Raw genomic sequence first — 25,943 nt, forward strand, 5'->3', positions numbered from 1 at the left:
TAAACTAAGTTTTTGTGGCTATTAGTGTTTGATTTTACAGGATCATCTATTCACCCCCCCCCCTCTAGGTGCTCTCAACGAGAACCATCATTATCGTGCGGAGGTATAGATGGCCAAATGGGCCGTGTCTGGCGAGCCAGGCCGAGGCACGACCCATTTAATAGTGCCTGGGCCAACCCGGCACGACCGTCGTGCGGTGCTTGGGTCGTAGTCTCGGCCCGTAGTGCTAACCCAACACAATTATTTTATTATTTTACAACAAATCATATATACATATATATATAATTTATATTCAATAGTATAAACACCTGAGCATGATGTTCTACTGGTTAGACAACTTCGCCCAGTGTCTCCCACCCTTCTTTTATTAGGATGTGGGTTCAAACCCCACTTCCTGCACTGTTTTTTAACATTTTACGCTGATTTAACCAAATGACCCGACGGGCTAGCCCGGCACGGTCAGCAGACCGGTGTGTTGTGCCTGCGGCGTCGGGCCTAGCGAGCCCGTGCCGGGTTGTCGTTTGGTCATCTATATGCATAGGTGTGGTTTGGGATGTGCAGGTTGGCTGCACAGATGGGATCGGCAGGTTAATTTTAAATAGATTTGAGGGGTTATTTGTAAAAAATGATGCAGAACGACATTGAAACTGGTGCTCTCTGCCGAGTATGGGGTGGTACGGAGGTGGAGGCATGAGGGGAGAGAGAAAAGAAACTGGATGGTGAACGAGGTGGTGGCAACTGAGGCGAGAACCATCATCGTGCGGAGTTATAGATGGCCAAATGAGCCGTTGTCTGGCAAGCCGGCCCAAGGCACGACCCATTTAATAGTGCCTGGGCCAACCCGACACGAGCGTCTTGCGGTGCTTGGTCGTAGCCTCGGCCCGTAGTGCTAGCCCAGCACGATTATTTTGTTATTTTACAAAAAATAATGTATACATATGTACAATTTATATTCAATATTATAAACACATGAGCATGATGTTCTCCTAGTTAGATAGCTTCGCCTAGTGTCTCCCACCTTTCTTCTATTATGGTGTGGTTTCAAACCCCACCTCTTGCACCATTTTTTAACATTTTACGCTGATTTAACCAAATGGCCCGACGGGCTGGCCCGGTGTGGGTTCAAACCCCACCTCCTGCACCGTTTTTTAACATTTTACACTGATTTAACCAAATGACCCGACGGGCTGGCCCGACACGGTGGGTTCAAACCCCACCACCTCTTGCACCGTTTTAACATTTTACGCTGATTTAACCAAATGGCCCGACGGGCTGGCCCGACAGGTGTGGGTTCAAACCCCACCTCATGCACTGTTTTTTAACATTTTACACTGATTTAACCAAATGACCCGACGGGCTGGCCCGGCACGGTGGGTTCAAACCCCACCTCTTGCACCATTTTTAACATTTTACGCTGATTTAACCAAATGGCCCGACAGGCTGGCCCGACAGGTGTGGGTTCAAACCCCACCTCCTGCACTGTTTTTAACATTTTACGCTGATTTAACCAAATGACCCGGCGGGCTGGCCCGGCACGGTTAGCAGGCCGGTGTGTCATGCCTGCGGCGTCGGGCCTAGCGGGCCCGTGTCGGGTCGTCGTTTGGTCTTCTATATGCAGAGGTGTGGTTTGGGACGTGGAGGTTGACTTTGCAAAGGTAGGGCTTGGCATTCGGTCTATTAGGGTAATTCGTTTCGGTCTATTCGGGTTTATGAAATTTCAGGTTTTGAAAAATGAGAACCAAAATTTTCAAAAATGTTTTAGGAACCGAACCCGAATAGACTCACAATTTCGGTTCTGTCTATTCGGTCCACCGAATAGACCCGAATTGTAGAGAGACTAGTATATTTTGTTAAAATATATACAATGAATAATTAATTGAAACTACTATTACTACAACAAGTGACTATAAAAATTAGCACACAAAGATATATATACTATAGTTAAGATGATATCATTATTTCTAGCTAATAAGTTCATAAATCATATAATAATACCATCACATATTAAGAGCTTTTTTATATTTCGGGTTATTAGGTCTATTCGGGTTTTAAAGGTTAGGAACCGAACCCGAACCCATACCCCGAAATATAGCACATATAGGAACCGAACCCGAAAACCCGAATAGACCGACAATTCGGTCTATTCGGGTTCGATTCGGGTTCGGGTTCGGTTTTCGGTTTAAAATGCCCACCCCTACGCAAAGGGGACCAGTAGGTTGATTTTAAATAGATGTGAGAGGTTATTTGTAAAAAAATGACGCGGAACGACCGTTGAAACTGATGCTTTATCTATAGTATAGATATAGATGTAGTAATCTCATGTGATGATTTGAGCACTGTTGATCAATCTACCCTTCATGGAGATTTGGTTGAAAAACTTGAAGTCATGTCACTAGAGAACGAGAAATTAAAGAAATACTTGACTAATGCAACCACTAAGGGAAAACTTTCCATAGAAAACAAAGATTTTTATAATTAGTTGGTGCTCAACAATGAGAGGCTTAGGGAAGAGATCAAGAAGCTCAAGCTTGAGAAATATCACCTTGCCACTAGCGTGTAAAAATTCAGTAAAGGTCAATACCTCCAAAATGAGCTCCTCATGAACACAATCATGAAAAATAACAAGAGTGACATTGGATAAGCCCTTCAAGTGTTGATCAATTCTATTGTGCAAAAGAAAGCAACAAACCAAAACAAAGGCTAAGCAAAATTCTAAGCCCATCAAGTGCTATGAGTGTGGAAAAGAAGGACACTTTGCTCACAATTGCAAAGCCACACCAGCGACTCACTTGCCAAAACACTCAAGACCTTTCACATTCAATGCTTACTATGTGTTTAGAAAAGCTGCAAGTGGAAAGTTCAAAGTAACGTTTTTATGTCCACCCAACAAGATTAGGCCTAAACAGATTTGGGTTGCAAAGTCCTTAATTGAGAAAGTTATGGGCCCTATGCAAGATAGGGTGCCTAGATTGAAGCTTGATTCCTTTGTGCATTTAGGTAGCATGGTCTTCCAAGTATGGCTTTGTAGGACCCTAGGAAGTCCACTACTTTAAACTAAAGTCATTCAATGCAGAAGTTGGAGGGATCATGGAACATGACGTGCAGAGTGATCCGTCCGAGCGAGTAGGCTTGGTGGTCGGGAATGACGTCGTGGAACGACGCCGTGCTTGGCCATAGCGCAAAGCGTGCCATATCTAGAACATTGAAGGTCTCAATGTACATGATGTTAAGGCTGCTCCCCCATCTATGAGCACCTTGGTGAGGCGCTTCGAGCCTACGACTGGCTCGACGACGCGGGGTAAGCCTCAGGGTGCATGATTCTATTTGGGTGGTCGTGGCGATCAAAGAAGTTCAGTAACTCCAACCACCAGAGGTACCGTGCGATGGTCGGTTCCATTGTGTGGACCTCCTAGTGGACGACCATGAGGCAACGCTTGTCGTTGTATGCTTCTGCTCCATCGAAGATCATTAGGCATCATGTTGGATTGGGGAAATCCACGGTGGGGACCTCCTGCTCTACCGATTTCGCCGACTCCTCCGGCTTCACCTTTTTGGCGGGTGGCTTCGAGATGAAGCATTTCAGGAGCTCGCTCTCTCGAAGCTTGTTTCAGACAGGGAAGCCATGATACTGACACGATGTGTCCATCAGTTTTTGGAAACATTCGCCATCATTTTTGGGCGGCGGCCTGGTCAGTCGGTCCACGGTGGCGACTTATTCATCGTCATGCCGAGCTCGGTGGTTCCTCCATCGCTTGTTGAAATGTTCCCAACCCTCCCCATTCTCGCTGCTAGGCACGTCAGCGTCGTGCGGGCTCTTTCTCTTATGGAAAATGGTCCCTACCGCATCCTTCCCATCAGCGGACTTGGTCGCTATCTCAAGAAGGTCCGCGGTTGTCTTTGGTATCCCCCGCTCGAGCTCATGGATGAATGCCTTGTTCATGGAGCCATAGGTGAAGGCGCTCACTATGTCGCATCGGTGGTGTCTGGGAGCTCGTTTCTTTTCTAGGAAAACCATCGGATGTAGTCTCGTAGACTTTCCCCACTCTTCTGGGTGCACTTCTTTGGGTACTAGGAGCTTCCTGGTCGCTTGTCGGTGCCCTAGAATTCCCGATGAAGGCCTTTTGGAGGTCGGCCCAATCATGGATGGTTCCGGCTGGCAGGTGCTCGAGCTAGGCTCTTGCCCCCTCCGCGAGGTGGATGGGGAGGAACTTGATGACGAGGAGGTCGTCTTTAATTCTCGTCACACGACATGTGAGGCGTTACTCTTCTAGCCATACACCTGGGTTTGAAGACCTGTCATATTTAGAAATGTTGGATGGTGTCCTCACCTTCGCTAGGTACTATGCCCTATGTATCACACGCCTGAAGGCGCGTGACCCTGACCCAAATGGGCTGGGCCTCCGCTTGCGCCTCCTTTTCGCGTGGTTGCTCCACCTGTTTTCTATTCTCGGTTGTCGAGGGTGTGCCGGGCATCGTGGATCCCCCCAAGGTGGTCCTTTGTGGGAACATGCACCCTCGTGAATTGGGAAGGTTGCGTCCCCTGCTCCAAGATGAGTCTTTTTTACGGGCCATGGCTTTCTGTCTCGAGAGGGAATTGTCGATCGATCTCGGCTTGCTGCACGATAGCCCCTCAACTAAGTTATGGAGGTTCCGGCACATCGCCCTTGCCTCCAATTCATCAGGCTTTGGGATGGATCAGAGCATCATGGTTGTTGTGGCCATGTTTTGCCATGGAATGAGAAAGTATTGCACACCGTCGTTGCTTTTAGCGAGCTGGTCGCATACCTTTCTTGGCTAGGGCCTCTCAGTCTCCAGGCGCCTCTGCTCGACGTCCCCATAGATGCGGTCGAGCTTTTGCAAGAGGGTGTCGAGCTCTTCCTGCTGCTAGCGGAGGGCGGCCTCGCAGGTGAGGATGTGTGCCTAGCATTGGCGTTGGTACACCTTCTCCTAGTTGCGGGTCTCCTCGTCCCCCACCATTGTCGTTTCGCGGCGGTGTCGCCATGAAGCAGGCCCTCTAGTGTTTCGTCGGAGTCTGAATTAGCCCTGGTGGAGCTGTGACTCGAATCGTCCTTGAGTAGATCGAGGACGGATGTCGGCTGGTGACTGATGACAGCCACCAGAGTTGATGACGAGGCTTCCATTGTCTTCTTCTTGGTGGCGTCGATGCGCCTTTTGAGGTGTCGCTTCTCCACCTTGCTCCTGTTGGAGCGTGTGGATTGTGTGCCCATGGTGGTAGGCATGTCGGGGTGGCAAGGAAGTCGAGGGTGTCATACATGATGCAACTCCCTAGGGCGAAGGTCTAGTCACCGGTGAACATTGACGATTGGGCCATCAAAGTGAAAAATGTCACTTGGCACATTATCGGTCCCCTACCTAGCACATCAACTGTCATGGTTTCGGAAATCAGGGGGCAATAAGAATCGTGTTCAGTGGGGGATGCTAGCGCAGACTCGCTCCAAATGGTGAATCGTAGGGACTCGAACAAGAGATTTGAGACATGGGGTTTATACTGGTTAAGGCTTGCGCCCTAGTCTAGTGTAGTACTAATCGTAGTATTGCTTAGGGCGTGTTACAACTCGTGTGCTTGTGTCCTGGGATGAAAGGGGTCTACCCTTTTATAACTCAAGGGCTAGACCTTATACAGGAGATCGATTTTCTATGAGAGAGAGAGATCAGCTCCTCTGAGTCGTCGTAGTGGGCCCTCCGTAGGATCTTGCGTAGCCGTACTCCTCGTATGGCGTATTGTCTTGCTCGTTTGTCATACAAACTCCTGTAGCGAGTCCACTGCTGACATCTCCATAGCAATGTCTGGTGGTCCCGTGTGTAACACCCATGGTGCTACTGTTACTAAAACTTGAGCATAACATCATAAGCATTGGCATTCCATATGTTTGTTACACCTAGAGTGCATTCACTATGCAAAAATTTCAAACAAGTTGTATTGATGTGACATGTTACTAGTGAAACCCTAGGATACAGTGTTAACCCTAGATTGGGCTTAAAGGGGTGTTGGGGACCTTCGGCATCCGAAGGTCCTCAAAAACAGGATTTAATAGTGTTTCTGGAGTATAATGTGTGAACAGGTATCTTCGGACTCAGGTCAGGCATCACAGTAGACCAGAATAATACGAAGGTTGGTGAAGCGCCGAAGGTGTAAGCAGGAAAGCTTCGGCGAGACAGCAGCAGTTGAAACCGACTTAAAGATGAAAAGGCTATTTAGACCTCGACAGATTACTATAGGATTATTATCAAGTGTAAAGGGCATTAATGTAATTTCGTACGGGCTGCGTCCCGTGCCTATAAATAGGTGAACAGTACTCCCGTACTGTTCACGCTGACTTGGCATTCGCTTTTTGCGTCACGCTTGTACTTTCATTTCATTCCGATTAAAGGTACACTTGTAATTCAACGATATTTCTGTTTATACCTAATAATAATATATAATTGTCCATGTTGTCTTTTATATTCTTTATATTTCATTCTTCGTCATTGTCTAATGAATCTAAGAAGGTACGTCCTTCATAACCTTCGTCTGTAAACCATTATATCCTAAGGGAAATAATGCTTCAGAGGACGAAGGACCTTAACGATTAACATTTTCTATGTTGCCTTGTTCTTAACTCATAGCACTTGAGAACAAGTCCCCAACATTGGCGCCCACCTCCGGTGAACTCACTTCCACTCTGAGTTTTTTGAACACCTTCGGCGATCATAAACCTTCGTTATGGCGCCGAAGAAGCCTTCAGCGACTGGGGCTGCAGCTCTGCAACCACTGGACCACAATCAGGAGACAGTCTCCCTGCGGGAGGCCCGAAGCCAGAAAAGGAAGGCTGTAAGCCCGACACCACCAGAGGACGAGATAGATCAAGAAATCAGAGATATGGAGATGCTTCATCAACAAGTACAGAGGAAGAAAGAAAAGATGGCCAGGCTAGCTGAACTGCAGAGACAGATAGACGAAGCCTCTGAAGAAGTTCGTCATCTTGCCCAGGATGAGCAGCACCGAAGGCCTCAACACCAAGATCTTCATCAGGAGGGTTTTCCCAACGAAGATGACTGGTATGACAATTTCCATCATGGGAATTTCGTTTTTGATGATGCTTCTCCTCTGTCCGCTGAGCTGCAGGCTACACCTTGGCCTCCGTCCTACAAGCCGCCCCAGCTTCCCGTATTCGATGGCCACTCAGACCCGAAGCAGTTTTTGATGAGCTACGAAGCAACAGTATCTTCGTATGGTGGCAATGCTTCAGTCATGGCCAAATCTTTCATTATGGCTGTCAGGAGTGTTGCTCAAACCTGGTATTCCTCCCTTCGACCAGGAACGATCACTTCATGGCAGAAGCTGAAGGATTTGTTGTTAACTAGCTTCCAAGGATTTCAGACGAAGCCGGTCACTGCTCAGGCTCTGTTCCAGTGCACCCAAGATCACGAAGAATACCTTCAGGCGTATGTCCGAAGGTTCTTGCGTTTGAGGGCACAGGCACCAACGGTGCCCAATGAAATTGTCATTGAGGCCATGATCAAGGGACTTCGACCAGGACCGTCAGCTCAGTACTTCGCTCGGAAGCCTCCTCAAACTTTGGAGAAGCTGCTCTAGAAGATGGACGAGTACATTCGGGCCGATAATGATTTTCGCCAAAGAAGGGAGGAGGCTTTCAGGTTTTCTGAAATGACCAGGGGCTTCGGAGGGAGGTTCTACCCGAGGCACGTGAGATCAATTCATAACTCTACACAAAATGATGATAGAGGAAGCCAACAGCAAAGGCCACAATGTTCCTCACAGGCTTCGGGGCAACAGCAAAGCTCCTTCCGACCACCAGCTCCAAGAGGCAGAGGCGCCAGGGGCTTTGGAGGAAGATTTGGCGATCAACCAAGAAGAATCTTTTGCTTATTCTGCGGTGAGAACAAAGGACATACTACCAGGATGTGCCATGTTACTATTCAGAAGCAAAAGGAAATAGCTGAAGCAGCAGCACAACAAGCTCAGCCGAAGCAGGTCATGCATACAGCTTCGTATCATTCGCCCTACATCCCAGAATATGTGGGCAATCATCCTGCAGTTTCTGTTGCTTCGGCAAGTCAGCCCCAAGCTTCCTGGCAACAGCCTCCGCCTCCACCTCCGTTGCAACAAGGCCAGCAGCCAGAAGGGAGCCAGTATGCTCCACACCAGAGGGACTTCAGAGAGCAGTCCGAAGCTCGTACAGTCAATAGCACTGTGCCAGAGTCAAAGCACATCTATTGACAAATATCCTACCTTAATAGCAATCTTTTTCATTCAGTTTTATTTTCTGTAATAAAGGACATTGTTTAGGTTTCATGTAATTAGTTTCGTTGATTCCTACAAGGAAAATATATTTTCTTCACAGGCATATATTGATTAAAATTCAAAGACTTGGGATGACAAAGACGACCTTCGAACTATCGAGCAACAAAAAGTCGTTCTAAGGAACGCAGAGTAAGTTTACCGAAGTCACAAAAAAGTCGTTCCAAAGAGAGCGCAGTGTAAGTTTTCTGCTCCAAAGTCGTTCCAAAGGGAATGCAGAGCATACAGCGAAAAGTCAACGCTGATACCGCCTAAGTAAAAGGCGAAGCGCGAAAAGTCAACGCGAATACCGCTGAAAGTAAAAGGCGAAGAAGCTCCTAAGGGAGGCTTATAAAAGATTGTGTTTTATTGCAGGGATGCGTATGTATCTTCGGAGTAAACATCATCTCACATAACATAACATCATCGCATCATTTCGCATAGCATAAGCATCATACATCATTTTGCACATGGCACAAGAGGTGGACACATTATCAATCTACGGAAGAACGCTTTGATAAAAGAGAGAAATCAGTCACAGAAAGATACATCATTGATCTTCGGAAGGGTAGCTTCGGAAAATATTTTTACGAAGCCTGGATATTATTCATCAGAACATTGGATATTGTTGTGACAATGAAAAATTCTTCTTCACGAAGCATGAAAAGAAGGGAAGGTGTTTTTTCGTCAAAGACTCAAAAGCGGTACGTGTAAAGTTTCATGCATCGTAAAGAATTGACTAACAAAAATAGGTATATTACATTTGCGGTTACAAAATGTTACAGTATATTACATTTCAGAAGTTTTCACAAAAATATTTAATCTTCTCTCAAAACGACTTCTGCAGCCTCATTCAGGAGCCGATTGATGACTTCGTCCATAATATCTTCAGCCATCTTTTTAATTTCGTCGTCTCCTTTCGGCTGTGGACTCGAAGACGTTTTAGCAGGATCTGAAGTAAGACAGGATACGGCTACATTGCTATTACAAATCGCAAACAAATTTTAAAGGCTAAAGATTACAACACAATAAAAACTATTAGTTAATACCTAATTGACCTTCGGCCTCTGCGCTCTTTTCAGCAGCATCAGCTACTTCTCTAGCATCGTGAATGCCCTTTTCACTTCTTCGAATAATTTCTCCGGCCATTTCTCGGCCACCATTATCCCAGATATCGGTAAAAAATTTTCCACCAATTATACTAGCTTCGGCCGAAGGATCTCTTGTATCTTCAAAGGGCAAAGCAGCTTCGGACTGTGCTAAAATTTTTACATGTTCGCAGCCCTTCTTCTCTAAGATGGTGGCAATCCCTCTGGCACCAGAGAAGGCACATATATCTCCTCGGCTATTTAAAATTTCTTCGAAGGCCTCAGCTTCGTGGTCGATCCACTCGATGGGACCTTCGGGATTGCCTCTCGTAAAGTTTTCTTCGCTTGAAAAGGCGCCAACCCTGGCGAAGCTAGCTTTTAACTTCTTAACACACTCTATAGATTTGTTATAGCATCTCTTTCTGGACGAACGAAGCTCTTCAACAGTTATTTCTAGGTGATCGGCCCATTGGTCGCTGAGTTCTCGCTTTGTTTCTTCAAGTATGCGTTCTTCCTTGGCTCTGGCCAGTTGTTTCCGAAGATCTTCAATTTCCCGCTTCTGAGCTTCAGCTTGACCTTTAAAAGCAGCTTCGTCTTCCTTTATTTTATTTATCAATGAGTGTAATATTTTATCTTTTTCAAGACCTTCGTTCCTCAGTTCAATAACTTCGGAACGAAGGTTGCTCAGGGCTATAGAACACCCTTCGTCTTCAGCATCTTTCTGTGCCCTAAGGGCATTGCTAAGTATCAGGCCCTGCAAAGAGAGATATGTGTGCGTCAATAGGTTTAAACAAACGAAAAATTTTGGACTCAACAAAAAATACAAGGATTTCATTTGTCGCACCTTTAAGCTATTGTAAGCTAGGCTGTCGGCCAGATCGTTCTTCGACAGCACCGAGAGCCCGTCTTCTAAAGTTGGGAATCTGAAGCTCCTGCTCATCTCCCGGCAGACAGAAATTTCCTTGCTGTCGGGGAGACAATACAAGAAGTCTTCTTCTCCACTGCCATTGAATATTAACGCCCCCTTTGGATATTTCAGTTTTTGGGCGTAGTGCTGGGCCTCTTGCTCTTCTTTTTCTGATAGTTTTTTCCCCGAAGCATGACGAACAATATAATCACGAACTTTGGGGGATGCTTCGGGGGCAATGACACCGGTTTCTTCAACAAAAGTTGGCTTTGTTATTTTTTCTGCCTCACTTTCCAAAGATTTTATCTTTGCAGGCTCTGAGGGCCCAGCTTCGGCTTCAGTCTCTTGCCCGGGAGCTTTAGAACCAGAAATTTCAGTTGTTTTAGAAATGACAGCAACCCTCTTCGGAGGTGTGCTTGAAGATTTGATCGTTTCCAGTACATCTAGCACATTAGCCATTCTCTTTCTTTTTGGAGTCACTGCTGGCACTTTTTGATTTTTTACTGTCTCAATGTTTGCTGCAGGACTCAAAACTTCTGATGTTTTGGATCCCTCAGTTGCTTCTTTTACCTCTTCCATTTTTTCTGTGGACGGCGCTTCGGCCTTCTCTTTCGTTTCTGATAACAAAATCTTTGTTTGTTCCAATTCTATCTTTGTTGGCACTTCGGCCGTTTCTGCGACTTCTGGCAGCATGGTTGGCTCGGCTGGTTTTTCGGCTTCGGTGGCCGAAGAAGTTTCTCCGGTAAACTCAGGCACCGAAGCTGGTTCAATATAGCGCGGCCGATGTGTAAGGACCTTTAACTTCTTTCTTTTTGGTTCTGGCTCGCTAGGAGCAGTTGCAGCTTCTTCTTTTGCAGAGGTTGTGTTTTTTCTCTTCTGTCTTCGAATGGGATAGCAATAGTCAGGGTAGACAAACCCGATTGCATCAAATACCCGATTCAGCCTCTTCTTTTTTCGGCCTCCGAAGGCTGCTGACATTGCAGTGTCTTCGGCCTTCGAATAAGCCCCAAGCAGTTCATCACTTAAATTTTCAATACTTTTTAACCAGTCGTCATCTGGCTCAACAAACTTATCTCCAAATTTAAAAGTGTACTTCAACCTGATAAGTCCACCTTCGTCGGCCTCTTTTACAGTTTCTTGTGGCATTTCCCATTTCTCCGCGAGCGGCCATACCCTGAAGGCAATATGCTCTTGTACTAAGTCTCTCGTTCCAATGAAAGAGCAGACTGCGCCGAAGGCTCTCTGGCATTCTTCGGCAGCTTCATTCATTTCAACCTTCGGCCTCCGAAGGCTGAAGCTTTGCCAGATAGGGCGCATAATTATACCTTTGATATCTTCTCGTATTATCAGATCATTCTTCACATAAAACCATTCTGTCATCCAGTCGCCGGGCCATCTCTTTCGAAAGGTTGGTACGGGGCAGCTTGACCCGGACCGAGAAACAAAACTGTAGCAACCAAAATTATTGTGATACTGTTCCTTACCCCAAGGTTTTGTCTCATATGATAATTCGTGTATATTACAGAAGCTTTTTGCATCAGGCTTCAGACCTTGGCTTCTCACGGCCCACACGAAGATATTCAGCTTTATAATTGCCTCGGGGGTAAGTTGATGGAGATAGATTTCGAATATTTTCAGCACCTCCACAACGAAGCTGCTCAAGGGAAATCGCAGTCCAGCTTTCAAAAAGCTTCGGTACACTACAACTTCATTCTCTTCGGGATGTGGGCAAGTTTTTTCCCCTTCGTCCGCCCTCACAATGGACAAATCCCGGAAATACCTTCCTCTCATATTAACAAGATGATTTTCTTTGATAGTTGATTTACCATAAACTGAATGGCTTGGTCGCCAGGGACGACCTTCGGAGTCTTCCCCACCACTGTCCACATCATAGCTGTCACTGTCACCAGTATCCTCAGACAAACCTTCCAGAATCTCCTTGGTGATTTTTTCTGTGTTGGTCTTTGACATCGCTATAAGAAACCCCAAATTTTTCTCTTCGTCGAGGCTCAGTTTCGTCTCAGCAGCAGTCTTCTTATCTTCGGACATCTTCGGAGACACTAAAAAACTATTTTCAAAGCCGAAGCTTCAAAACTAAAAGCTTAGCAAATCGTAGTGCACAAGAGCTAAAATTTGAGTGAGCGGAAGCAGTTGGCCAGAGAGCGTGTCAAATGCGTTTGCGGTATGGCCGTATTTATACGCCAAGTGCGTTGAAAATTGAAAGACCCCGCTTGTCAGTGAATGTTGCTATTCTAGCAAAGGGAAGGTGTTTTTTCGGACCTTCGGCGTAAAGCCTTCGTCCAGATCGCAATCTAAATTTATTATTTTGAACAAATTAATATTGCGAGGGGCTACTGTTGGGGACCTTCGGCATCCGAAGGTCCTCAAAAACAGGATTTAATAGTGTTTCTGGAGTATAATGTGTGAACAGGTATCTTCGGACTCAGGTCAGGCATCACAGTAGACCAGAATAATACGAAGGTTGGTGAAGCGCCGAAGGCGTAAGCAGGAAAGCTTCGGCGAGACAGCAGCAGTTGAAACCGACTTAAAGATGAAAAGGCTATTTAGACCTCGACAGATTACTATAGGATTATTATCAAGTGTAAAGGGCATTATTGTAATTTCGTACGGGCTGCGTCCCGTGCCTATAAATAGGTGAACAGTACTCCCGTACTGTTCACGCTGACTTGGCATTCGCTTTTTGCGTCACGCTTGTACTTTCATTTCATTCCGATTAAAGGTACACTTGTAATTCAACGATATTTCTGTTTATACCTAATAATAATATATAATTGTCCATGTTGTCTTTTATATTCTTTATATTTCATTCTTCGTCATTGTCTAATGAATCTAAGAAGGTACGTCCTTCATAACCTTCGTCCGTAAACCATTATATCCTAAGGGAAATAATGCTTCGGAGGACGAAGGACCTTAACGATTAACATTTTCTATGTTGCCTTGTTCTTAACTCATAGCACTTGAGAACAAGTCCCCAACAAGGGGTAAACAAGGCCTAAACAAGAGAAACCTTAAAAATTCAATTGAAAAAGTCATAAAGTGTCACCATGGTTGAACTTAAGTGGGATCCAAACCCTAAGAGTGCAATAAACTCTAAATAGCGCCCTGGAAAAAACCCTAGAGTTAAACCCTAGGGGGCTAAATGCAAAATTAGTGCACTTTTGGGCTAAAGTGCAAAAACTATGAAGTTAAAGCATCTTAAGTCATATGGTCCACAATTATGAAGATTTGCAACCTAAACCCTGAGTTTTGGACTTATTTGCAAAAGAGCCACATTTGAACTCTTTTGACTAAGTCTGAATTTCAGTATAATGGGTTCAACTTTGGGGCCTTGTAACTTCCAAACAAAAGGGATTTTACCCTAGGTCACCACATCAATATTGTAGATCTATCAAAGGAGAATAACTTTGTTTAGGGAATTCAACACTGTTGTTATGAAAAATGTGAAGAAAAATACACCCAAAGTTAGGTTGTCAGTCTGTCTGAAGCCTGAAATTGGATATTCAGTATTATGGGATGAACTTTGGGGGCTATTTTGAAGATGATTCCGTGGATGTTTGAGTATGGTGACTACAGTTGGTTTGTAGATGGATCATACGATGACAACTTTCATACTGGTCGACCAGTAGGTTGCCAAGTGAATTTAGGAGAAAATCCAGCTTCAAGTTGCTCTGTCAGGTCAACTGAAGATGAATGCCATGGTACACTAACTGAAGAAGATTCCCAGTTCATCCCACCTCGCCACCGATGAATCCACGTCGGGATCATCATCGTCGTTATGATTCGCGCTCTTTAGTGCCTGGATAACGCTGTGGGGTGAAAAGATCTTCTCTCCCCCGGATAAGTCTCCGTCCCTAGCTAGTCCGGCCGCGGCTAGGTTCCCCGTACCACTTGCTCACCGGCCGATTGGGATAAACCTCGCCACCGTTGGCCGATCACTGTCGTGTGCCACGTGCTAAGCACTTTACCACGTCGCAGTAGCTCGGCTTGCGATAGTTACTCATCGCCGGTGAAGTCGCCACGACGGATGACACGAATCCACTGCGCCAGTAATCTCCACTCTCTCCGGCCGCCAGCACTTCTCTGCCAAATTGAGAGCCACCGCCGTTGCGTTCTATAAATTGAAGCCTCCTAGAGCTCTGCTAGGTAACTGCGCGTCCAGTAAACCAACTCTTACCTCCAATCGTTCCCCACAACTCCCCAATTTGAAATTTCCCCCAATTTGGTCAAGAACATCGTGTGTTTGGGCTCGCCACGGTCAGCTCGTCACAGGTCTGATCATGCCCTACTTGCTCTTGTTTTGGCATCCTTGTGTGCTGGTGATGCTTCTCAACCCGGTCAATTAAGTTAAGACTCCATAGATCACCATGAACGCGCTGGGTTGGCCGTAGTGCTTGCGGTCACCGTGGGCAGGGCGCTGTAGGGTTGTAATCCAGAAATTGATTTGGGGGAAACGATTATTAGGTCTTGAATTTGGTCTCGGTCAAAGCAAGGCGCCAGTCATTGTGTGAGTCGACCGGTATATGGGCTCGCCGGAGCTCTGCGCGACGCCGTTCGCCGTCGAGGACTCCGGGTGGTGAAGAATTAGAAGTGCAGGGGTTTTTCCGCGAATGTCAGTGAGACGTTGAATAGTAACTAGGGATTCTTAATAGATATTCACAATAGCGGGGGCCTCGGTGCAAACCTACCATCGCAAGCGCGCGTGGGCACGTCCCTATTTCCTGTGCAGACTGGGCCGACTGGGCTAGTTTAGGTCCAACACTGTTCATGTTTTTTCTTTTTCCTTTTCTGCCAGAGCTAAAGAAACTGTAGAAAATTGTACAAAAATCCTAAAAATACCAAACCAATTTTGCTAGATTCCTAATTTCCTATAGAATTTAATAAAAATAGTTTCATAATTTTTAGTCCGAAGGGGAAATTATAGTGTATTTAAAACAGCCTAAGGCTATGCTTCTGGATTTTTTGAAAATAAATAATAAATCCAAAATTCACTAAATTTTTAGGATAATCTCTAAATAGTATTTAGAAGCCTTGGGTAGAGTTTGGTTTGATTTGGACCTTGTTTGATACTTAGAACCCAAAACCCTAACCCCTATCCTATGAACTTCACTATTGACTCCGGAAACACTAGGTTCTCGGAGAACCGTGAAGAAAAATTGTACTCAAGACTTTAGATAACCAATTTCTATTGTTTTTGCATCTTCATGATCATTACATGAGCATTCATTATTATACTTGGCTATATATAGCAAACGAAGAAGAAGTTGAAGTTGAAGAAGAAAGGACACCACCACCACCACCTGAGGAACATCAGGCAGGCAGATGTTTCTATTTGGACATCTGCGGGACCGAGCCTGATTCACCAGTAAAACAAGGCAAGCCCCGGTGCATTTGCCACCTCCTTGATTCTTTTAAAATCTTTCTCACTTGCTTGATGCATTAGGTGATAGGAGTTGAGTGCTAAAACAATTCCTGCATTTCCTTCCTTGAATTTGATTACCTTCCTTTGAATCCCTATTTTACAAAAGGTTTTTTCTATGCTTAGTCTTGCTCTAGCAAAACAAAATGTTTTGTTTTTACAAAAAGATGATGTTGCAAAGTGGGAGGGATGTTTTTGAAAATAAAACTTGATGGTGGATCCATCTGACCATGATGGGTTCAACATCGGAAAAGATGTACCTCTTCCAGGTACCAAACTTTGGGTTTGAAATAATTAAGCTGAGACCGGGCGGGTGACTTGCACGAGAAGAGAGTCTTGGTGTAGTGTCTCCGTCTGAGTCAATTAAGGACCGTGCCGATGTAGGCTTGCTGACCGAGGACCCTTTAACTGGTCACATGCCCCGTCATGGGTAAGCTTTGCCTTGGGCAGACTAATACCAGAATAAGATAACACACAATGGGCATGGAAAGATGGCGAGAGTAGCGTGTACCCTCCATGGCAAGAGGCTGGACGGTGGTGTATCTGTGCTCTCGGTTGGCGTGAACCTGATCTGGTCTTAAGAACCCCGGTGGCGAGTTGACATATGCAAGGGTTAAGTGCTACATATGTCGTGTGATTGGAGATCCTCAGCTGAGTATAATCGATTCGGATCGTCGTACCTTCGCGTTTATGAAGACTTGGTCACTGCCCTATACGTAGAAATCCAGTAAAGATGAAGGGCTGTTAAGAAATTAGCTAGTGGAGGTCAAGTGTTTGAACTAGGGTAGAAAGAACTCTAGTTGCAGGTAATTTTACTTAACTTGACAAATAAAAGTGGATTTTTAAGGATCCACTTTTAGTAAGCATTTCTGCAAACAGAGTCATTGATTATTGATAAGCCTTACCTTGACTCCCTTAAAGCCAGCATATCCTTGAGAGTCTTTTACTTTGTCGGGTAAGTCTTGTGAAAGTACACTTCGTACTCAGGGCTTTGTCCCATGTTGTTTTAGGTGAGGAAGCGACAAATTTTTGTTGCTTCTGTTCAAAGGTGGTACCCAAAGACGAGCACCAAGACTAGAGCTGCGGGAGGGAAGGCCCTCCGTTAAAAACTTTTTACTATCTATTTGGGGAGGAGTTTTTGCCTCCCATGGTTTGTAATAATAATACTCTGCACTCGTATATTATGTTATGGTCTGTAAATATTTAACTCTGTCTTACTTTCCAATAAAAGTAAGTTATTATAACTGCTTCCGCACTTCCGCATCTCCGATGATTTGTAATGTCTGCGTGACGGGTAAAACGCTCTTGGGAAGGTAAGGAATTCAGATACCGAGCTTGTCAAGTGATCAGGTGCACCTGCAGGGTTGTCTAAGGTCTGTTGGATAAGGACAACTGTAGGTGGGCCTAATGACTTGGGAGGTTCCATCATAGCTGGTATCGGAGCGAAGCCCATCTCTGCAGATATTATAAGGCATCTTCAAAAAGAATTTTCCAAGACTTATCTAGAAAATTTCTTCCCTTCTTAACTAAGTATCTCTGAAGAGTTTATTTGAAAGACCAGATAGTAGGAGTGCAATGTATAGAAGGTGTGGATCAACTAAGGTTGATTCTGTAATTATACATGCATCATGCTAAAAACTATGCTAATAAGATTTTCCCCTCATGGAGATATGCCGCCGCGCACGAGAAAGACCGCGCGCAAGTCTACCGGGCCGTTTGGTGTGCCCCGTCATCAACTTGCCCCACAACATGAAGGTAGCAGCAGTGGTAGTAACGATCCGATCGGGGATCTAGAAGCACAAGTTGATCAGCTTTGATCAGAACTCCGACATAGGAATGATCTATGGGTTGCGGATGGTGAAAGAATCAGTGAATTGAGAATAGAAATCCGCCACCTGTAAGACCAGCTAGCGGATCGGGATCTAGCGCTCGACTGGGCTGTGAACTCCCGTTCACTAGCCTAGGAAAAGGAAGCTAGAGCTCGAGCCCGCGTGGAAGAGCTTAGCTCAGCTGTTGATAACTTGCAGGTATATTGTAATACATTACATGAAGAAGTTCATGTGTTGTATTCACAATTACACCCGAACGTCCCTGCGGATCCTGTCAGGATGGGAGCCAGACCATCTAAAGCAGTAGGAGAAGCCTTTGGAGTAGAACTGGACCTTTTGAGGGCCCCCTCCTTCAATGAATTTGGTCTACCAGTGGTCTCCTACGCCTGATAGCGAGGCTACCAAAAGCGACAAGAAGCAAGAGTAGTATAGTATAGAAGTAGTAGTAGTGTGTAATAGGTAATGTAATCCTGTTGTATATACGAGTCTGTAACATTACCTTTTTCAGTAATGTGAAATGGATGGTTTGTTCTGGCATATCATATTTTAAAATGTTCTTTGCCTCAGATGTCGTCTAAGACTCGCGCACAGGATGGGGCGGGTACCTCCCGTGGGAGGGAACCAACTCCGAATCCACCCCCAGTACCTCCGACGCTAGCCGAGGCCATCGCTGCCTTGGTAAATGCTACAGCTAACAATACCCGTTTCGTGGGGGAAATGGCAGGGCAACAGATGCAGCAACAAGGTGGGCGGGCATATCCGCAAGGCCCCCGTGAAACATCATACATGGATTTCTCCGAGACACGCCCTCCATTGTTTGTCAAAGCCGAAGATCCTTTGGAAGCGGATGAATGGATCCGTGTTATTGAACAGAAGTTCAGGCTTCTCCGGTGCACGGAGATTCAAAAGCCCCTATTCGCAGCACAACAATTGTGTGGCCCTGCCAGTACGTGGTGGGGAAATTTTGTTGCCGTTCAGCCGGTTGGTCATCAAATCACGTGGGATGAGTTCAAGTTGGCCTTCAGAGAGCATTATATACATGAAGGTGTCCTCCATATGAAGCAGGAGGAGTTTATGAAGCTTAAGCAAGGCGGGGATACTATCACCCAGTATCTCAATAAATTCAACCACTTATCCCAATACGCAATCGATCAAGTCAACACAGATATAAAGAAGAGGAATTGTTTTATGAGAGGCTTGAACGATCGAATGCAAAGAAAGATGGCCACCTGCATCGATCTTACCTATGGAAGGGCTGTCAGCACGGCGCTGGCAGTAGAAGCTAAATATGCAGGCCCCGGCAAATCAAAGGGAAATGGAGGCGACAGGCCCAACCAGGGGCCTGAAAAGAGACAAAGGTTGGTCATCTGACCTTTCAATCAGAATCGTTCTTCATCGTGCCCACCCTCCTTCCCTTTCAAGCAACCAATTTTCATTCGTCCTACCGCTGCCCCCACCGCTACAAATCAGCCGGGTGCCCCTGGCACTCGTTTCCCTGCTCTTCCAAGCTCATCAACCGGTTGCTTCAACTGTGGAAAGTCCGGGCATTTTATTAAGGACTGTCCATACCCGAGGCAGAATCAATCAAATAATCAACAGAGTTCCGATAATTCCAAGGGAAATGCGGCCAACAATACCACAGGCAAAAAAAAGGAAAACGGGACGGGTCTATTATACTCAAGTGGCCACAACACCGGAAGGCGAACCGGTGATGATGGGTACGTTCCTCGTGGCCAATCACCCTGCACTTATTCTCTTTGATTCTGGTGCTTCGCATACTTTCATGAGCAAGAAATTTGTGGAAAAACATTGCATTCCATATACTGAATCAAGGGAAGGGTTTACTATTCATTCGCCTGAGGGACAAATATTTACTAAAGAAGTGGCTTACCAAGTGCCCGTAACATTGGATGAACGGGACTTTCCAACAAACATGATTGTTCTAAAAGGCCAAGACATAGATGTAATTTTGGGCATGAATTGGTTAGCCCAGCATAAAGCAATCCTCAACACTGCTCTGAGAAAAATCAGGTTGAGTTATGGTCAAGAAGAGATTCTTTTGTCTATCCCCATAGCCATTCTAGCTAGACCAACTGGCAGAGTGTATGAAGCTATCATACCGGAGATCCAAGATATTCCGGTAGTATGTGAGTTCCCAGATGTCTTCCCAGAAGATCTGCCGGGATTGCCTCCAGAAAGAGATGTAGAATTTGTGATTGAGTTGAAGCCTGGTACGACCCCTATTTCTAGAAGGTCGTACCGAATGCCTCCAAATGAACTGGCAAAACTCAAGACCCAATTGCAAGATTTACTTGAAAAGGATTTATCCGACCAAGTTCTTCACTGTGGGGTTGTCCAGCCATCTTCGTCAAGAAGAAGGATCAAACACTGCGGATGTGCGTGGATTATAGACCCCTTAATGAGGTCACTATCAAGAATAAGTACCCTCTTCCCAGGATTGACATTCTATTTGATCAACTTACCGGAGCTCGGGTATTCTCTAAGATTGACCTCAGATCGGGTTATCATCAGATCCGTATCTGACCCGAAGATATACCAAAGACCACATTCACCACGCAGTATGGACTATTTGAATATTTGGTTATGTCTTTCGGACTGACGAATGCTCCTGCCCACTTCGCATATTTGATGAACTCGGTATTTATGCCCGAGTTGGACAAATTTGTGGTGGTATTCATTGACGATATCTTAATATACTCCAAGAATGAAGAGGAGCATGCTCAGCACTTGCGGATCGTATTGACGCGCTTAAGGGAACACCAATTGTATGCTAAGTTCAGTAAGTGCGCATTCTGGTTGGAGGAGATTCAATTTCTGGGACATGTATTATCTGCCAAGGGGATTGCGGTGGATCCTAGCAAAGTCAAGGATATTTTGGAGTGGAAATCCCCAACCACTGTACATCAAGTCTGAAGTTTCCTTGGGCTGGCTGGTTATTAGTGCTGATTCTTTCCGGATTTTTCTAAGCTTGTGAAACCAATCACAAGTTTATTGAAGAGTGATATTAAATTCAATTGGTCTTCGAAATGTAATGAAGCTTTTGAGCAGCTAAAAGTATTATTAACCACTGCTCCGGTATTGGCTCAACCGGATATTGAAAAACCCTTTGATGTGTATTGTGACGCATCAGGCAGTGATCTCGGCTGTGTTTTAATGCAAGAAGGCCGAGTAATAGCTTATGCTTCAAAGGCAGTTGCGCCGGCATGAGGAACATTATCCAACTCATGACCTGGAGTTAGCTGTGGTGGTTCATGCCCTCAAAATATGGTGTCACTATCTGATGGGGAATGTCTGTCACATTTATACAGACCACAAAAGTTTGAAGTACATCTTTACCCAGTCAGAGCTGAATATGAGACAAAGGAGATGGCTCGAGCTGATCAAGGATTATGAATTAGAGATTCACTATCACCCAGGCAAAGCTAATGTTGTGGCAGATGCGTTAAGCCATAAGGCTCTCTGTCATTGCCTTACCATGAAGCCTTCTGACATTACGATCTGCCAAGAAATGGAGAAGTTGAACCTTGGGATGATTCAGCATGGAATTTCAAATCATTTGAAGCTTGAGTCGGTTATCTTGCAACAAATAATTGACGCACAAAAATGATGAGGGAATGAAGCACATTCATGAGAAGATAGAAGCTGGAAAAGTTGACTGCTTCCAAAGAGATGATCAAGGTGTTGTATGGTTCAACAACCGCATAGTTGTGCCTAAAAATGATGAGATCCGCCAGCAAATTTTGGATGAAGCACATCTTAGTCGCTATTTTATTCATCCCAGAAATATTAAGATGTATCATGATCTGAAACAACATTATTGGTGGACAAAGATGAAAATTGAAATTGCACGCTATGTGGCAAGATGTGACACTTGTAAATGTGTCAAGGCCATACACATGAAGGCTACTGGGCCATTGCAATCATTACCGATTCCAACATGGAAATGGGAGGATATTAGTATGGACTTTATTGTGGGATTGCCCAGGACCGCCATAGGGTATGATTCTATCTGGGTTATCATTGATCGACTTACGAAGATTGCCCACTTCCTTCCAGTCAGGGTAAAGTATACAGTGGCCACGTATGCAGAATTATACATTGCCTGTATTCTTAGTTTGCATGGTGTTCCGAAGACTATAGTGTCGGATCGTGGACCGCAATTTGTGTCCAAATTTTGGGAAGAACTTCACAAGGCTTTGGATACTAGGTTGCTCCATAGTTCGACCTATCATCCTCAAACCAGTGGGCAGACTGAGAGGGTAAATCAAATACTTGAAGATATGTTATGAGCTTGTGCTTTGGAATTCCCACAGAAATGGGATGATTGTCTACCATTAGCGGAGTTCTCATATAATAATAGCTATCAAGAAAGTATTAAGATGGCACCCTTCGAAGCTTTATATGGACGACGATGTCGTACTCCGTTAAATTGGTCTGAACCAGGTGAAAGAAGCTTCTTCAGAACTGATATGGTAAAGGAGACCGAATAAAAAGTTCAACGAATAATTCATAATTTGAAAGAAGCTCAAGCTCGCCAGAAGAGTTATGCAGACAAGCGACGACAACCCTTGTACTTTCTAGTTGGAGATTATCTCTACCTGAAAGTTTCACCGATGAAGGGTGTATCACGTTTCGGGGTAAAAGGGAAGCTTGCACCCCGGTATATTGGTCCTTTTCCTGTTCTTGAACAAAATGGACCAGTGGCATACCGACTTCAGTTACCCGAAACCTTGTCTGCAGTACATAATGTGTTCCATGTGTCTCAATTGAAGAAGTGTCTTCGGGTTCCCGATCGAACCATTGAAGTAACAGATGTTGCCCTAGAACCAGACTTGACATATTCCGAGCATCCTGTTCGAGTCTTGGATCAAAAGGATAGAATTACCCGAAGAAAAACTCTCAAGTTTTACAAGATACAGTGGAACCAGCATTCAGAAGATGAGGCTACATGGGAAACTCAGGACTTTTTAGAAAAGAATTTCCCATGCTTTTTAGCTTCATGTAATTTGTAAAGTGTATACAATTGATGTAATAACAGAGTGAGCCCCAAACCACCCCTACCTTATACCAAGAATAAGGAAATAAAGACATGCTATGTTTCCTTTTCCATTACTTACCCTAGGACTTTTAATCTCGGGACGAGATTCTTTTATGGGGGGAGGATGTAACACCCCTGGTGTTACTGTTACTAAAACTTGAGCATAACATCATAAGCATTGGCATTCCATATGTTTGTTACACCTAGAGTGCATTCACTAGGCAAAAATTTCAAACAAGTTGTATTGATGTGACATGTTACTAGTGAAACCCTAGGATACAGTGTTAACCCTAGATTGGGCTTAAAGGGGTAAACAAGTCCTAAACAAGAGAAACCTTAAAAATTCAATTGAAAAAGTCATAAAGTGTCACCATGGATGAACTTAAGTGGGATCCAAACCCTAAGAGTGCAAGAAACTCTAAATAGAACCCTGGAAAAAACCCTAGAGTTAAACCCTAGGGGGCTAAATGCAAAATTAGTGCACTTTTGGGCTAAAGTGCAAAAACTATGGAGTTAAAGCATCTTAAGTCATGTGGTCCACAATTATGAAGATTTGCAACCTAAACCCTAAGTTTTGGACTTATTTGCAAAGGAGCCACATTTGAACTCTTTTGACTAAGTCTGAATTTCAGTATAATGGGTTCAACTTTGGGGCCTTGTAACTTCCAAACAAAAGGGATTTTACCCTAGGTCACCACATCAATATTGTAGATCTATCAAAGGAGAATAACTTTGTTTAAGGGATTCAACACTGTTGTTATGAAAAATGTGAAGAAAAATACACCCAAAGTTAGGTTGTCAGTCTGTCTGAAGCCTGACATTGGATATTCAGTATTATGGGATGAACTTTGGGGGCTATTTTGAAGATGATTCCGTGGATGTTTGAGTATGGTGACTACAGTTGGTTTGTAGATGGATCATACAACGACAACTTTCATACTGGTCGATCAGTAGGTTGCCAAGTGAATTAAGGAGAAAATCCAGCTTCAAGTTGCTCTGTCAAGTCAACTGAAGATGAATGCCATGGTACAGTAACTGAAGAAGATTCCCAGTTCATCCCCCCTTGCCGCCGATGAATCCGCGCCGGGATCATCGCCGTCGTTACGATTCGCGCTCTCTAGTGCCCGGATAACGCCGTGGGGTGAAAAGATCTTCTCTCCCCGGATAAGTCTCGGTCGCTAGTTGGTCCGGTCGCGGCTAGGTTCCCCATACCACTTGCTCACCGGCCGATTGGGATAAACCTCGCCACCGTTGGCCGATCACTGTCGTGCGCCACGTGCTAAGCACTTTACCACGTCGCAGTAGCTCGGCTTGCGATAGTTACTCATCGTCGGTGAAGTCGCCACGACGGAAGACACGAATCCACTGCGCCAGTAATCTCCACTCTCTCCGGTCGCCAGCACTTCTCTGCCAAATTGAGAGCCACCGCCGTTGCATTCTATAAATTGAAGCCTCCTAGAGCTCTGTTAGGTAACTGCGCGTCCAGTAAACCAACTCTTACCTCCAATTGTTCCCCACAACTCCCCAATTTGAAATTTCCCCCAATTTGGTCAAAAACACCGTGTGTTTGGGCTCGCCGCGGTCAGCCCGTCACAGGTCCGATCATGCCCTCCTTGCTCTTGTTTTGGCATCCTTGTGTGCTGGTGATGCTTCTCAACCCGGTCAATTAAGTTAAGACTCCATAGATCACCGGGAACGCGTTGGGTTGGCCGTAGTGCTTGCGGTCACCATGGGCAGGGCGCTGTAGGGCTGTAATCCAGAAATTGATTTGGGGGAAACGATTATTAGGTCTTGAATTCGGTCTCGGTCAAAGCAAGGCGCCAGTCATTGCGTGAGTCGGCTGGTATACGGGCTCGCTGGAGCTCTGCGCGACGTCGTTCGCCGTCGAGGACTCCGGGTGGTGAAGAATTAGAAGTGCAGGGGTTTTTCTGCGAATGTCAGTGAGACGTTGAATAGTAACTAGGGATTCTTAACGGATATTCACAACAGCGGGGGCCTCGCTGCAAACCTACCATCGCGGGCGTGCGCGCATGGGAGCGTCCCTGTTTCCAGGGAAGACTGGGCCGACTGGCTAGTTTAGGTCCAACACTTTTCATCCTATTTCTTTTTCCTTTTCTGCCAGAGCTAAAGAAACTGTAGAAAATTGTACAAAAATCCTAAAAATACCATACCAATTTTGCTAGATTCCTAATTTTCTATAGAATTTAATAAAAATAGTTTCATGATTTTTAGTCCGAAGGGGAAATTATAGAGTATTTAAAACAGCCTAAGACTATGTTTCTGGATTTTTAGAAAATAAATAATAAATCCAAAATTCACTAAATTTTTAGGATAATCTCTAATTAGTATTTAGAAGCCTTGGGTAGAGTTTGGTATGATTTGGACCTTGTTTGATACTTAGAACCCAAAACCCTACCCCCTGTCCTATGAACTTCACTATTGACTCCGAAAACCCTAGGTTCTTGGAGAACCGTGAAGGAAAATTGTACTCAAGACTTTAGATAACCAATTTCTATTGTATTTGTATCTTCATGAGCATTCATTATTATACTTGGCTATATATAGCAAACGAAGAAGAAATTGAAGTTGAAGAAGAAAGGACACCACCACCACCACCTGAGGAACATCAGGCAGGCAGCTGTTTCTATTTTGACATCTGCGGGACCGAGCCTGATTCACCAGTAAAACAAGGCAAGCCCCGGTGCATTTGCCAGCTCCTTGATTCTTTTAAAATCTTTCTCACTTGCTTGATGCATTAGGTGATAGGAGTTGAGTGCTAAAACAATTCCTGCATTTCCTTCCTTGAATTTGATTACCTTCCTTTGAATCCCTATTTTACAAAAGGTTTTTCCTATGCTTAGTCTTGCTCTAGCAAAACAAAATGTTTTGTTTTTACAAAAAGATGATGTTGCAAAGTGGGAGGGATGTTTTTGAAAATAAAACTTGATGGTGGATCCATCATGGCCATGATGGGTTCAACATCGGAAAAGATGTACCTCTGCCAGGTACCAAACTTTGGGTTTGAAATAATTAAGCTGAGACCGGACGGGTGACTTGCACGCGAAGAGAGTCTCGGTGTAGTGTCTCCGTCTGAGTCGACTAAGGACCGTGCCGATGTAGGTTTGCTGACCGAGGACCCTTTAATTGGTCACATGCCTCGTCATGGGTAAGCTTTGCCTCGGGCAAACTAATACCAGAATAAGATAACACGCAATGGGCGTGGAGAGATGGCGAGAGTAGCGTGTACTCTCCGTGGCAAGAGGCTGGACGGTGGTGTATCTATGCTCTCGGTTGGCGTGAACCTGATCTGGTCTTAAGAAC

The sequence above is a fragment of the Zea mays genome, chromosome 8 (assembly GCF_902167145.1).
Source record: "Zea mays cultivar B73 chromosome 8, Zm-B73-REFERENCE-NAM-5.0, whole genome shotgun sequence".
NCBI classification, from domain to species: Eukaryota; Viridiplantae; Streptophyta; class Magnoliopsida; order Poales; family Poaceae; genus Zea; species Zea mays.